Raw genomic sequence first — 13,127 nt, 5'->3', positions numbered from 1 at the left:
TGGTTACTCTTCCCTCTACACAAGTCCTAAGCTAGTGGATTGGGGTTCCTGTTGTGATGGCATCCTGAAGAAGACACACACTGTTGGAAACTCCTTTTATACCTGACCCTAGCCCAGTCCCCCATGTGTGTATGTGGTTGTGGATGATGGAATCAGTATGGACCTCCTTTTGGATCAATGATAAGCACCACACCTGAAGTGGGGTGCAGTACCCTGTGGCGACCTGAGCCTCAGGGGCACCACAGTCTCATGTTTGAAGCTGTAGTGGATGGTGGGATATGGAGCCTGAAAATCAAAATTTCAAAACATTGTTGCCCTTTTGCTTGTCAGTGTATGAAGCATAATGTGAGGATTACAAAAATCATAGATTTTGTTAAATAATCAAAAAAACACACAAAAAAGAAAGTTAAATAAAAATACTCACATGCACATCCAAACAACACTCTGAGTGTGTTTATGAGAAAACAATCACACTATTACTATGCCACTAACAATAAATATATAATACAGTCCCCAATTACTATTATACTGTGCTGACTCTAAGGCGGGCTTTGCACACTATGACATCGCAGGTGCGATGTCGGTGGGGTCAAATTGAAAATGATGTACTTCCGGCATCGCATGCGACATCGTAGTGTGTAAAGGCTCGATGATACGATTAACGAGCGCAAAAGCGTCGTAATCGCATCATCGGTGCAGCGTCGGCGTAATCCATGATTACGCCGACGCGACGGTCCGATGTTGTTCATCGCTCCTCCTCACATCGCTGTGTGTGAAGCCGCAGGAGCGAGGAACATCTCCTACCGGCGTCACTGCGGCTTCCGTAGGATATGCGGAAGGAAGGAGGTGGGCGGGATGTTTACATCCCGCTCATCTCCGCCCCTCCGCTCCTATTGGCCGCCTGCCGTGTGACGTCGCAGTGACGCTGCACGACCCGCCCCCTTAATAAGGAGGCGGGTCGCCGGCCAGAGCGACGGTCTCAGGACAGGTGAGTCCATGTGAAGCTGCTGTAGCGATAATGTTCGCTATGGCAGCTATCACAAGGATATCGCAGTTGCGACGGGGGCGGGCACTATCGCGCTCGGCATCGCAGCATCAGCCTGCGATGTCGCAGCGTGCAAAGTGCCCCTAAGAATAATAAAAAGAAAACCCTTGACAGAATCATTTACAATCAGAACCCAATAGGTAAAAGATGGTAAGGTACCATTCTAATGCAAATAGGAGTGCAGATATACTACAAAATCCTTAAAAGATCTGCAATGTTCCAGACAAAACTATTACATTTTCAGAAGTGCCCTAAAATAGCTGTGTGAACAAGCATTGCAGGAGTTAAAAAGTATCAAAGACATTGAGCATACAGAAGAGGAGACCGCAAATGAAAGTGGCAGAACTGGAAGTGTCTCCACGCGTATAGCCATTAACCAGTGGCTTCCTCAGGGGTTTGTGTCATGTTTACAGGCATGTAATTGCATAAACCTAATGATATTCAAGAAAAATACTTTACAAGCCAGGGCTCAGAATAGGAAAAGCACTCAAGCCTGTTTAACATACATGAAAACGTGATTAACTCTGGATTTAATTAAAACTAAACAGATAACATTGGGTTTTCTTGGATTTTACTACACCATTAGATACAGAATCTTAAATTAGCAACTATTGGATCTAGTTAACAACCTGACCTTTCTGCAAGCCATTAAGAGAATAGTCTCATGGTTCATTTCATTTCATGTGTTTTCTATATTCAGGTTACGTCAGCAGGTTCTTACAGCCTTTCAGCTTGGCAGTTTTTCTACATTTTTTAGGCCACAGCATATCCCTTCATTTTTTTTTTACTGTACAGTAACTTTACAATCTGATTCAGCTTTAAGTACCATCTTTGTACTGATAAGAACCATTAGGAGGATATATTCAAAGTTACTCTACTTACTCTTCATCCTCCAGTAGTCATTATCAAAGATGTATCTGCTTCACTGCTCTGCAGGATTCCCTGTATTCTCTAAGGAGCTTTTCATTCTCTTTCAAAATTACCGACACATTTCGTTCTTACAGAGTCTATGTTTTCCGTTCTTTTTCATTTTAAGGTGCACGGCCAGCATGCCTACACTTTCATACACATAATAAGTAAATGTTCATATAAGATGAATTCAGCATGGAATGACCAGTTGCTTTACTCTATCTAAATGCTTATTAATTACATTTACTTAAAATACATTGCTTTTCTTAACTGACAGATACCCTTATGCGCAATTTTTGGAACTACCTTACAAATAATTAAGGACAGGGTGAACCCATAACCGTGAAGCCTACAATTATACATTTTTAGGTAATTATAAATTGTCAAATATAAGAGTACTAAGTAATCATAATTAGACTTGGATTTTAGACGTGACTGCTTCATAAACAGTGGAACCTTGGATTAAGAGTAACTTGGTTTGAGAGCGTTTTGCAAGACGAGCAAAGCTTTTTAAAACATTGTAACTTGGTTGAAGAGCAATGATTTGCAATAAGAGCAAATACTCATTGTGTACACTTCCAGTTCCATCCTTTCACCGCATTCTGGCCCGCTCTGGAGGTAACGTTCTGTACATATGTACTTTATATTGTATACAGTATACCATTGTACAGTACAGTATATACTATATAGCATGTCTATCAATTTGCATTTGTGGATACAGTACTGTACTTTCTTTCTGCTATTGCTTGCACTGTAATCTGCCTGGGCAGTATTATATCCTACCCCACATTTGGCTTAGTTCTTAGTTATGCCCTTATTTTGGGGAGAGTAGATTTGGGGTGTGTTTTTTGTGTATTGTACTAGAATAAAAGTTGTCATATTTATACATAATTTTCTCTCTATAGTGCACCTCCTGCACACCAACAATTCTATTGTAAGCTAACGTGCAGTTGAATTTGTTTTATATGTTTTTACTGTACTGTACAGTATTTTGTATTGGTGTACTGAAATAATTTTATATGAATGCAGTATATTATTTTTTTTATTACTGTAATAACTTTGTATAAATACAGTACATATTTTTAGTTAGTGGAACGAATTGTCTGCATTTCAATTATTTCCTATAGGAAAATTCACTTTAATATAAGAGTAACTTGGTTTAAGAGCACACTCCTGGAACAAATTATGTTCGTAATCCAAGGTTCCACTGTACTGTATATACATAGAATATTTGGTTCTCTGTTTATGAAAAAGGAAGCTCTGATCATTACACAAATATATTCTAAAAAAAATCTGCACAGGATTTTGGATCTAAAAACAACATTGTGGTAAAAAAAGGAAATTCAAAATGACCAAGCATTGACAATCATTCTTGACTTTAAAGAGAATCTGTCAGCAGGTTTTTGCTACCTTATCTGACAGCAATATAAGTTAGGTAAGGAGATTCTGAATCCAACGGTGTATCACTTAGATTACTGGGTGCAGCCGTTCTCACATAATCAAAGAATTGAAATTTCAGCAATTTCAGCTGAGCTAGGAGAAGCTATCCCACCCACATCAGACTCTTGTTAGAGATTGTGCATTAACTGTGAGATGTCAATCACAACAGGGGGCGTGTAGGACTTCTCTGCACATGCCTTTATAATCCTGCAATGAAAATCACAGCATAATATAGCCATTAGTTTAAGTAAACAATAGTACACACAGATGAGAGGAATAGTTAATTTTGTTTTTTAACCACTACATCATGCTGTTCTCACCTTACATAGCCAAAACCTGCTGACAGATTCCCTTTAACTCCTTAAGAGTCCTGTTTATTAGGAATTTCAAAATCATTATTGCACCATAAGATATTGCTATTTTTTATCCATGGAAATTGAGTCTGGACCATTAGAAACAAGATTCCTCTATGTCAAGGGTGCACAACATTTTTTGGTCCAATGTCCACATTGTGATACATACATACATGTCATACATACAGTACATAGTCAAACCCAAGGGCTGCAAAAAATGCTAAATGGGTATTTACATGAATACTTCAGAATCAAGTTTTAAAGGGAATCTGTCAGGTGATTTTACTAGTGCTGGCTAGTGTAACGCTCATTACGGTGTCCTAGTACTGTCCTGCTTCTCTCCCCCAGTGGGGACGTTGGTTCTCTCACCTGCCCGTCTGTCCTGCAGTGGCTGTCCCATCCTTGGTTCATGCATCTTTCTCCCGGGGCCTTTACACACCACACAGGCCTCTGGGGAAGACCCTTAGAATGTACTTACGGCCATGCCCTTTTATTAAAGAACCAGGGCGCCCTGACACCGAAGGGTCAGCTAAGAGGTTTCAGGTATTTAAGGCACCTTCACCTTAAGGAAGATACCTGGGCAACAAGTTCCTAATGTGTTGCTAGTTCTCAGGTCCCATTGTGCTGCTGCTGTCTTCATGTTGTGTTCTGCTGCTGATTCAGCTCTGCGTTTCAGAGCACAGTCTCCTGCTGCAACCATCCATGCCGGCTAGCTACTATATCTGCTGCTGCAAGTATCCATGCTGGCCGCTTACCACGATACCTGCTGCCTAAACTGTCCTCATCGGCAGCTGCTACCGCCTCCATCAAACAGATCGGACGAATCTGTGACTCCACCTTCTGCTGCTGTCACTACAACCAGAGACTGTACTGTATCCTTGGTATCAGCTGCCGAGGTACTACAGATCTCCTGAGGCTGCCCTTTCCAGGCTGCTTAACACGTGCTTACCTACTGCTACCTCTATGGCAGTAGTGAAGAACAGTACTTTTGATCCAGTTGACCCATTAATACTATGCTCACCACTTGAGCATAACAGCTAGTCAAGTGTGCAGAAAACAAAACTTAATATTCACTGCTGCACATGCCCATAATCCTGCCCACCTCTTAGCAATGATAGTAAAACTCTACAATGTAATTTACTCTCACTGTCGCTTGTGCCAATAGATGGGTGGGATTGTAGGCATGAGGAGCAGTGAATATTCAGTTTGGATTTTCATATGCTTGACTAGCCAAGGCACAACACTGAATTCTCCAAAGCTAACAGCAAGACAATCAATGAAGCTACAGCAATAAAAGTTACTGATCCTGACCACGCACTATTTCAGATTACCATTAGTATTGTATTAGAAATTCCCCTGACAGATTCCATTTTAGTATTCGAAAAGGATTTGGAGAGATTCTTCTTAGTTTCTGCTGCCAAAAAATGAGTGTGAACACATGCTAACTTAAACTTAGTTTTTGGAACAGAAACTCATCAAATCCTCCTCATAAAATACTAAACACTTAGAGATTTGAGATTAAGTTTTCACATATCCATTAAGCAAGATATACATTGCTACATGTTTAGAAGAAACACCGTTGGTACATAAATTTGTCACTAAAACCACTAACAGTACAGGAATATAGCACCAGAATTACTGTTAGTACATGAATGCAACATCAGGACAACAATCAGTGCATGAATTTGTAGCACCCATGGGGCAAGGGGTTAACTTTACTCGTCACCGGGCCGGTGATGTTGGGTCTGGGGATGTCACGGGTGGCCCTGCCCGGCTTTGTGGCCCTGAGGCGTACAGTAAAAGGGGAGGATGATGGGTAATTTGTCTTGTGACGCCACCTGTGGTACGCGGCCAAGGATTAGCCACTACTGTGGGTGATGTCCTCCGGGGCTGATGGTGTTGCAGCAAAGATGGTTCTGCTCCCCACAGGAGGAACTGATCCCAGGGAAGATGATGAGGGTGGTAGCCTATGGTGTTGTACAAAGGGAAGCGGGGCACAGGACGCTGATAGTAACCAGATGACACAGGCTGGTAGTTTCCTTTACCTTTTACTGGTCAGTTGTTACAGTCCCAGGTTACAGTGGTCCGGTCAGCAGGGAAGCAGTGAGGAATACTTTCTCTGCCAGGTACGCTGGAGGCCTTCCTTAGTGCGCTCTGACTGTGGGTCACTGTGGCCTGTGTGCCTGTGGCAGCGTGAGCCGGATGTAGGGCCCGACAGTATTTCTGCAGCCCCGGGCTCTATTATGCTACTGCGCCTTGGGAGTCTCTGTTGGGCCAGGCGGTGTGGAACCTTCTGCCCTCCGGGTTTACTGATGGGCCATTAGTACCCGACAATCGAGAACCTCGGGTCCTGATTCAGCACTCGGTCCTGGAAAGCTTGAGACAGCTCTCTAACAGTAATTGTTCTCTTACACTGCTACTAGAGTTCTGAGTTTTCTCTTCCTGTTCCTCTCTCTCTAACCCCTCCCCAGCCCAGAATCCACAGGGAAGCATTCCCCAAACAGGACTTGAGCTCCTCCTTCCGGCCTAGATTAGGAAGTGTTGTGTGTGGGATTGTACCTGGCATAGAGATCTCCCCGCTGCTTCCAGGCATAGCATTGCCCTCCGGTGAGGAGAACAACGCCACTGTGGCTCCCATGACCACTGGGGTGCCACATTCCCCCTTGGTTAAATTCAGTACTCCGGGACTGAGGAAACATTTAAAAGAGAAAAACAAAGTACAAGACATTACAATTAATACAATTCATACACAAAATATTTACATCCGTTAGCTGTACATTTTATACATCCGTTTCTTTTTGACCCTGGTTGCTCTGCTGCCATGCATGTGTCAAAGGTGTCCTTTAGCCAAGCCAGAGCTTGCTCCACAGTCCCTTTGTCGTCGTCCAGCCAGGACATGGCCTCTCGTTGGGCTGCACAAGTTAACTGAACAATTAGAATGCTCACTTTCTGGCTTTCCGTCAGGGGATACACATCAAATAAACTGCTCAGTCTCTCTTGCAAGTCACTCAATGTATGCGTCTCTCCGGAATATTGCAGCAGTCACGTCGCTCCCGGTATTTAAGGCATGAATAGCGGCATTACCGATGCTGTGGCTACCATGGCAGCCGGGTCCCCTTCATTGTTGAACATCTTTTCTCACTTGGTGAACCTCAGCCAGGTTCCGCGTTTCAGTTGGGGAATCGGGGGTTAACTCTCAGCTGCTCTAGCGGCAGGGTCTCTCTTCACACCTAATCTTCCCGCGCAATACAGTTAATGGCGACTGCCACCTTTGAAGAAAACATTATACACAGCTCTATAAGGCGGACAGTACCCGTTTGTCGCGGGCACGTAATCCCGATTGTGACACCAAGTTGTAGCACCCACGGGGCAAGAGCTTAACTTTACTTGTTGCCAGGCCAGTGATGTTGGGTCTGGAGATGTCATGGGTGGCCCTTCTCGGCGTCGTGGCCCCGAGGATTACAATAAAAGAGGAGGATGATGGGGATAATTTGTCTCGTGACGCCACCTGTGGTACGTGGCGAGTGATTAGCTGCCGCTGCGGGTGATTTCCTCCGGGGCTGATGGTGTCTCAGCAAAGATGGTTCTGCTCCCCACAGGCGGAGCGGGCCCCGGGGAAAATGATGAGGATGGTAGTCTATGGTGTTGTACACTGGGGAGCGGGGCTGAGGATGCCGACAGTAGCTGGACGACACAGACTGGTAGTTTCCTTTACCTTTTACTGGTCAGTTATTACAGTCCCAGGTTACAGTGGTCCAGTCAGCCGGGAAGCAAAGAGGAATCCTTTCTCTGCCAAGTACGTTGGAGGCCTTAGTGCGCTCTGACTGTGGTTTGTTGTGGCCTGGAGCAGCACAGCATCCTCTTCCTAGGTGTGATTTGCTTTGTCCCTTGTGGCTGGCAGCCCACCAGTATTTCTGTAGTCCCAGGCTCTATTATGTTACTGCGCCTTGGGAGTCTCTGTTGGGCCAGGCGGTGTGGAACCTGCTGCCCTACGGGTTTACTGCTGGGCCATTAGTACCCGGCAGTCAAGGACCCCGCAGTGTCCTGATTCAGCGCTCGGTCCTGGAAAGCTTGAGACAGTTCTCTAACAGCTACCGTTCTCTTTCACTGCTACTAGAGTTCTGAGGTTTTTCTTCCTGTTCCTCTCTCTCTAACCCCTCTCCAGCCCGGAATCCACAGGGAGGCTCACCTCAAACAGGACTTTACCTCCCCCTTCCGGCCTAGATTAGGAAGTGTTGTGTGTGGGATTGTACCTGGCATAGAGATCTCCCCGCTGATTCCAGGCATAGCATTGCCCTCTGATGAGGAGAACAATGCCACTGTGGCTCCCATGACCACTGGGGTGCTACAAATCCAGCACCAGAACCACCATCAGTACATTAGTGCAGTAGCAGAACACCAACAGTACCTGGATTCAGCACCAGAACCACCATAAGCACATGAACTCAAAATCAGAACCACCATTATTACATCAAAAGTCCCACTTTCCCTTGCTAAATAGTGGCATGTAAAAGTTTGGGCACCCCCGGTCAAAATGATTTTTTTTGTGAACAGTTAAGCAAGTTGAAGATGAAATGGTCTCTAAAAAGCATAAAGTTAAAAGGGGACAAATTTCCTTTGTATTTGAAACAAAAAAAACAAATATTTTACATTTGAAAAATCACAAAAAGGAAAATGGGCCGATGCAAAGGTTTGGGCACCCTTGAAGAATTGTGTACTCAGATAACTTTGACTAAGATTTCAGACCTTAATTAACTTATTAGGTTTATATCTTCTTCACTTTCATTGTTAGGAAAGGCCAGATGATTCAAACATCACAGCTTTATAAAAATCCAGTCTCCTCTAACCTTGTGCCAAAAAACAGCAGCCATGGGTTCTTCTAAGCAGCTTTCTAGCTTTCTGAAAATGAAAACAGTGGAGGCCAAAATCAGCATATGCAAGTTGCTCTTTCCTCAGTTCAAAATGTAATTAAGAAATGGCAGCTAACAGGAACAGTGGAGGTCAAGATAAGGTCTGGGAGACCAAGCAACATTTCTGTGAGAGCTGCTCATAGGATTGCTAGAGAGGCAAATCAGAACTCCTGCTTGACTGTAAAATACCTTCAGGAAGATTTAGCAGACTCTAAAGTTGTGGTACATTGCTCTACTATTCAGAGACACATGCACTAATATGGCCTGCATGGAAAAGTCATCAGAAGAAAACTTCTCCAGCATCCTCACCATAAAATTCAGCATCACAAGAAACATCTAAGCAAGCCTGATGCATTTTGGAAACAAGTCCTGTGGACCAATGAGGTTAAAATAGAACTATAATCAAAGGTATATGTGGAGAAAAAAAGTCACAGAATTTCAGGCAAATAACATATCACCAAGTATTAAGCATGGGGTAGATCATTCATGTTCTGTGCTTTGTTGCAGCCAATGCCTCTGGGAACATTTCACAGGTAAAAGGAAGAATGAATTCAATGAATATTCAACAAATTACTGAACTGCACTTTTTTTTGCAATTTCATCTCACTTGGAATTTTTTTCCCGCTTTCTAGTAGAATATGTGTTACTCAAAAGTACAACAAAAAAAAAAGTACTACAAAAGTACTACAAAAAAGTACTACAAGTAAAAGTACTACAAAAAAAGTACAGTAAAAAAAAAAGTACAGTAAAAGTACTACAAAAAAAAAAACCCATCATATAGCTATATTGACCCCCAAAAATGTTATAGCTCTTGGAATGGGGGTGAAGGGGCAGAAATAACAAGCAAAAATCACCGGGTGGTGAAGGGGTTGAGTACTTTCTTCCTGCTGGTATTTCGTACTTGAGACAGTCTGATTTTGAAGTCCATTCATATTGCTGTTAGTTTCTGCCAGTCAGTGGAGGATCAGCTAGGATACCTCTCTCTGCCATTTATGTACTCCATTCTGCACCTATCTTATGTTTATCGTTAGTAAGTAGTATTAGTTGTTTTTTTTTGGCTTACTCACTCTGGGATCACTTTCTACTTCAGCACACCTTCCCTTCTGTAGATAATTTGCACTTTGCTCCACCCAGACATTCCTTAGGAGGAATGTGAAGTGCTCAACAGCCGATTAGGCAGAATATGCCCTAGTTGCTCTTGTTTAGACTGTGGTCAGGGCTATGCCAACTCCAGCAGGGAAATACTAGGGAGCGCAGGGTTGGATTTTTAGTCTGTACAGGAATCAGCAAGGTCATTTTCAGTTTTTTAGTGTACTATTTTTATCTTTTGTGAGTTGCTATAGAAATATAACTCCTGTTATATGTGTCTTCCAGGGTGTATTTCAGTCCCTTCTAATTTTTGGCAGCTCTTGCACTTATTACTAGAGATGAGCGAACCGGTCGCGGTTCGGCTCGAGCTTGGCTCGCCGAACGGAGGTCGCGATCGAGTTCGGTTCGGCGAACCACTCGAAACCCATAGAAAACAATTGGAGGCAATCACAAACACATAAAAACACCTAGAAAACACCCTCAAAGGTGTCCAAAAGGTGACAACTCACAACACAACACAAAACACATGGGAAACTGACAAGAACAAATTCTCATGCGAAAACAAAACAGCTTTACGAGGAAAAAGAGGACGAGACACAGATATAGGCATGGCATGCCCTTCTAAAATCATGTAAAACACCGCAAGGTGACTCCAAGCGGAGTCTCCATTTTTTCCAAAAACTGGGCCACACAGACACCCCTTCAGTGGCAGCACTTGTGCCCCAGTTGTACACTTCACAGGTAGATTTGCATCAAGCACATTCAAAAAGTCGCCATCCTTAACCGTCCCCAGGATGACACCGGGGTAGGTAGCAAAGTCTTTGCTGATCCCAGATCTGTTCATCTTGGAACATTTTTAGAAACACTGCAAGCAAGGGTTACTTCAAGCAGAGTCTCCATTTTTTCCAAAAATTGGGCTACACAGACACCTCCTTCAGTGGCAGCACTTGTCCCTTAGTTGTACACTTCACAGGTAGATTTGCATCAAGCACATTCCAAATACACAAGCATTTACTCTCCCCAGGATGACACAGGGGTAGTAAAGTCCTTGCGGATACATGACTTGTTCATTTTGATGAACGTTAGTCTGTCCACATTGTCAATGGACAGACACGAGCGCTTATCTGTCAGCACACACCTAGCAGCACTTAAGACACGTTCTGAGACAATGCTGGCAGCTGGACACGACAAGATCTCCAAGGCGTAAGTGGAGAGCTCAGGCAATTTTTCAAGATTTGAAGCCCAAAATGAGCAAGGCTCCATTTCCAAAGTCATGGCATCGATGTTCATTTGGAGATACTCCTGGGAGATTCACTCCGTGCACCACGGTTGTTTGGTGGAAAAGCTGAGCTAAGATCGAGTAACAGCTTCTGCTAATACTCCTGCATACGTGCGTTCCTTTCTATGGCTGGAATTATGTCACAAAATTTGGACTTGTACTCGGGATCTAATAGTGTGGCAAGCCAGTAGTCATCATCACTTCTAATTTTGACAATACGAGTGTCATGTTGTAGGTAGTGCAGCAAGAAGGCGCTCATGTGTCTTGCACAGCCATGCGGACCAAGTCCACGCTGTGTTTGTGCGCATAGAGGTGCTAACCAATCTTTCTTCCTCTGACATCTCCCTCCAACCTCTTTCAACTGAAATTTGACCAAGGTCTCCCTCATCCGCTGAGTCTTCCATGTCCATGGACAGTTCGTCCTCCATTTTTCATGTTCTCCTGCACTTTCCTCAACATTTTGCCTGCTACCCTTGTTGATCCCTGTCCCCCATGGTCCCATGCCTGCCACCTTGGTGATGATGAACGTCTGGACCTTGGTGATGTTGTTGTCCCTTGCGCATATGAATCCTCCTGTACTTCCTCCCCTTCCTGTTGTCCCACCCCCTGACTCCGAATAGTGTTTAGTGTGTGCTCCAGCATGTAAATGACTGGAATTGTCATGCTGATAATGGCATTGTCAGTGCTAAATATATTCGTCGCCATGTCGAAACTGTGCAGAAGGGTGCATAGGTCCTTGATCTGAGACCACTCCATCAGGGTGATCTGCCTCACCTCTGCATCTCGTTGGCCCAGGCTATACGTCATGACGTATTGCACCAGTGCTCGGCGGTGCTGCCACAGTCGCTGTATCATGTGGAGAGTCGAATTCCAGCGTGTCGGCACATCGCATTTCAGGCGATGAACCGGCAAGCCGAAGGACTTCTGGAGCGATGCAAGTCGCTCAGCTGCGGCGGTTGAACAGCGGAAGTGAGCAGACAGTTTTTGTGCCCTGTTGAGAAGGCCATCTAGGCCGGGATAGTGTGTTAAAAATTGCTGGACAACAAGGTTCAACACGTGAGCCATACAAGGCACGTGTGTCACCTTGCCCAGGCGGAGGGCCGCACCCAGGTTTGCATTGTTGCACACGGCCTTATCAGGCTGCAGGTTGAGTGGAGACAACCATTTACCAAACTCAGTCTCCAGAGCTGCCCACAACTCAGCCGCTGTGTGACTCTTATTTCCAAGACATTTCAAGCTAAAGACCGCCTGATGCCGTTGCGCTCTGCTGCCAGCATAGTAAGGAGGTGTGCGTGATTCCTTGTGCGCAGTTACAACGCTGGTGGCCTGACCAGGCAGGCTTGGGGCGGAGGTGGAGGACCCAGACGAGGTTGAGGAGGCAGAAGCAGTGGAGGAACTTGGACAGACAGAGGATTGATGCACAAGTGGGGACGGCAACACTTCTGCAGCAGCTCCTTCACCATCTATCACCATAGTTACCCTGTGCCCAGTCAGTGACATGTAACGTCCCTGTCCATGCTTACTGGTCCAAGTATCGGTGGTGAAATGCACCCGTTCACACACAGAGTTTCTCAAGGAAGCGGTGATGTTGTATGTGACATGCTGGTGTAGCGCAGGCACACCTTTCTTAGAAAAGTAGTGGCGACTGGGCATCTGGTACTGGGGCACAGCGACGGACATAAGGTCTCGAAAATCCTGTGTGTCCACCAGGCGGAAAGGCAGCATTTCGGTAGCCAAGAGCTTACAGAGGGATAAAGTCAACCTCTTAGCTTTGTCATGGGTCGCAGGAAATGGCCTTTTATTTGTCCACATCTGAGGGACAGAGATCTGGCTGCTGTGTGTAGACGGTGGTGAGTGGGGTGTCCCTGGAAAAATGCAGGTTTGTGAGGAAAGTGCAGGCGTAGACATGATGTTGCCTTCATCCAACATTGGTGCTATCGATGTCTGAGAGAGCTGTACACACGCACTTGTTTCCCCTTCCAAAACAACTGACGACCTACCAAGCAAACTGCCTGTTGCCGGTACAGTGGTGGAAGGTGTGCGTGGAAAACCAGGTGTGACAGCTGTCCCCACAGTCCGAGAAGATGAAGAGCGCGTGGATG

The sequence above is a fragment of the Anomaloglossus baeobatrachus genome, chromosome 1 (assembly GCF_048569485.1).
Source record: "Anomaloglossus baeobatrachus isolate aAnoBae1 chromosome 1, aAnoBae1.hap1, whole genome shotgun sequence".
NCBI classification, from domain to species: domain Eukaryota; kingdom Metazoa; phylum Chordata; class Amphibia; order Anura; family Aromobatidae; genus Anomaloglossus; species Anomaloglossus baeobatrachus.
This window is presented reverse-complemented; position numbering follows the sequence as displayed.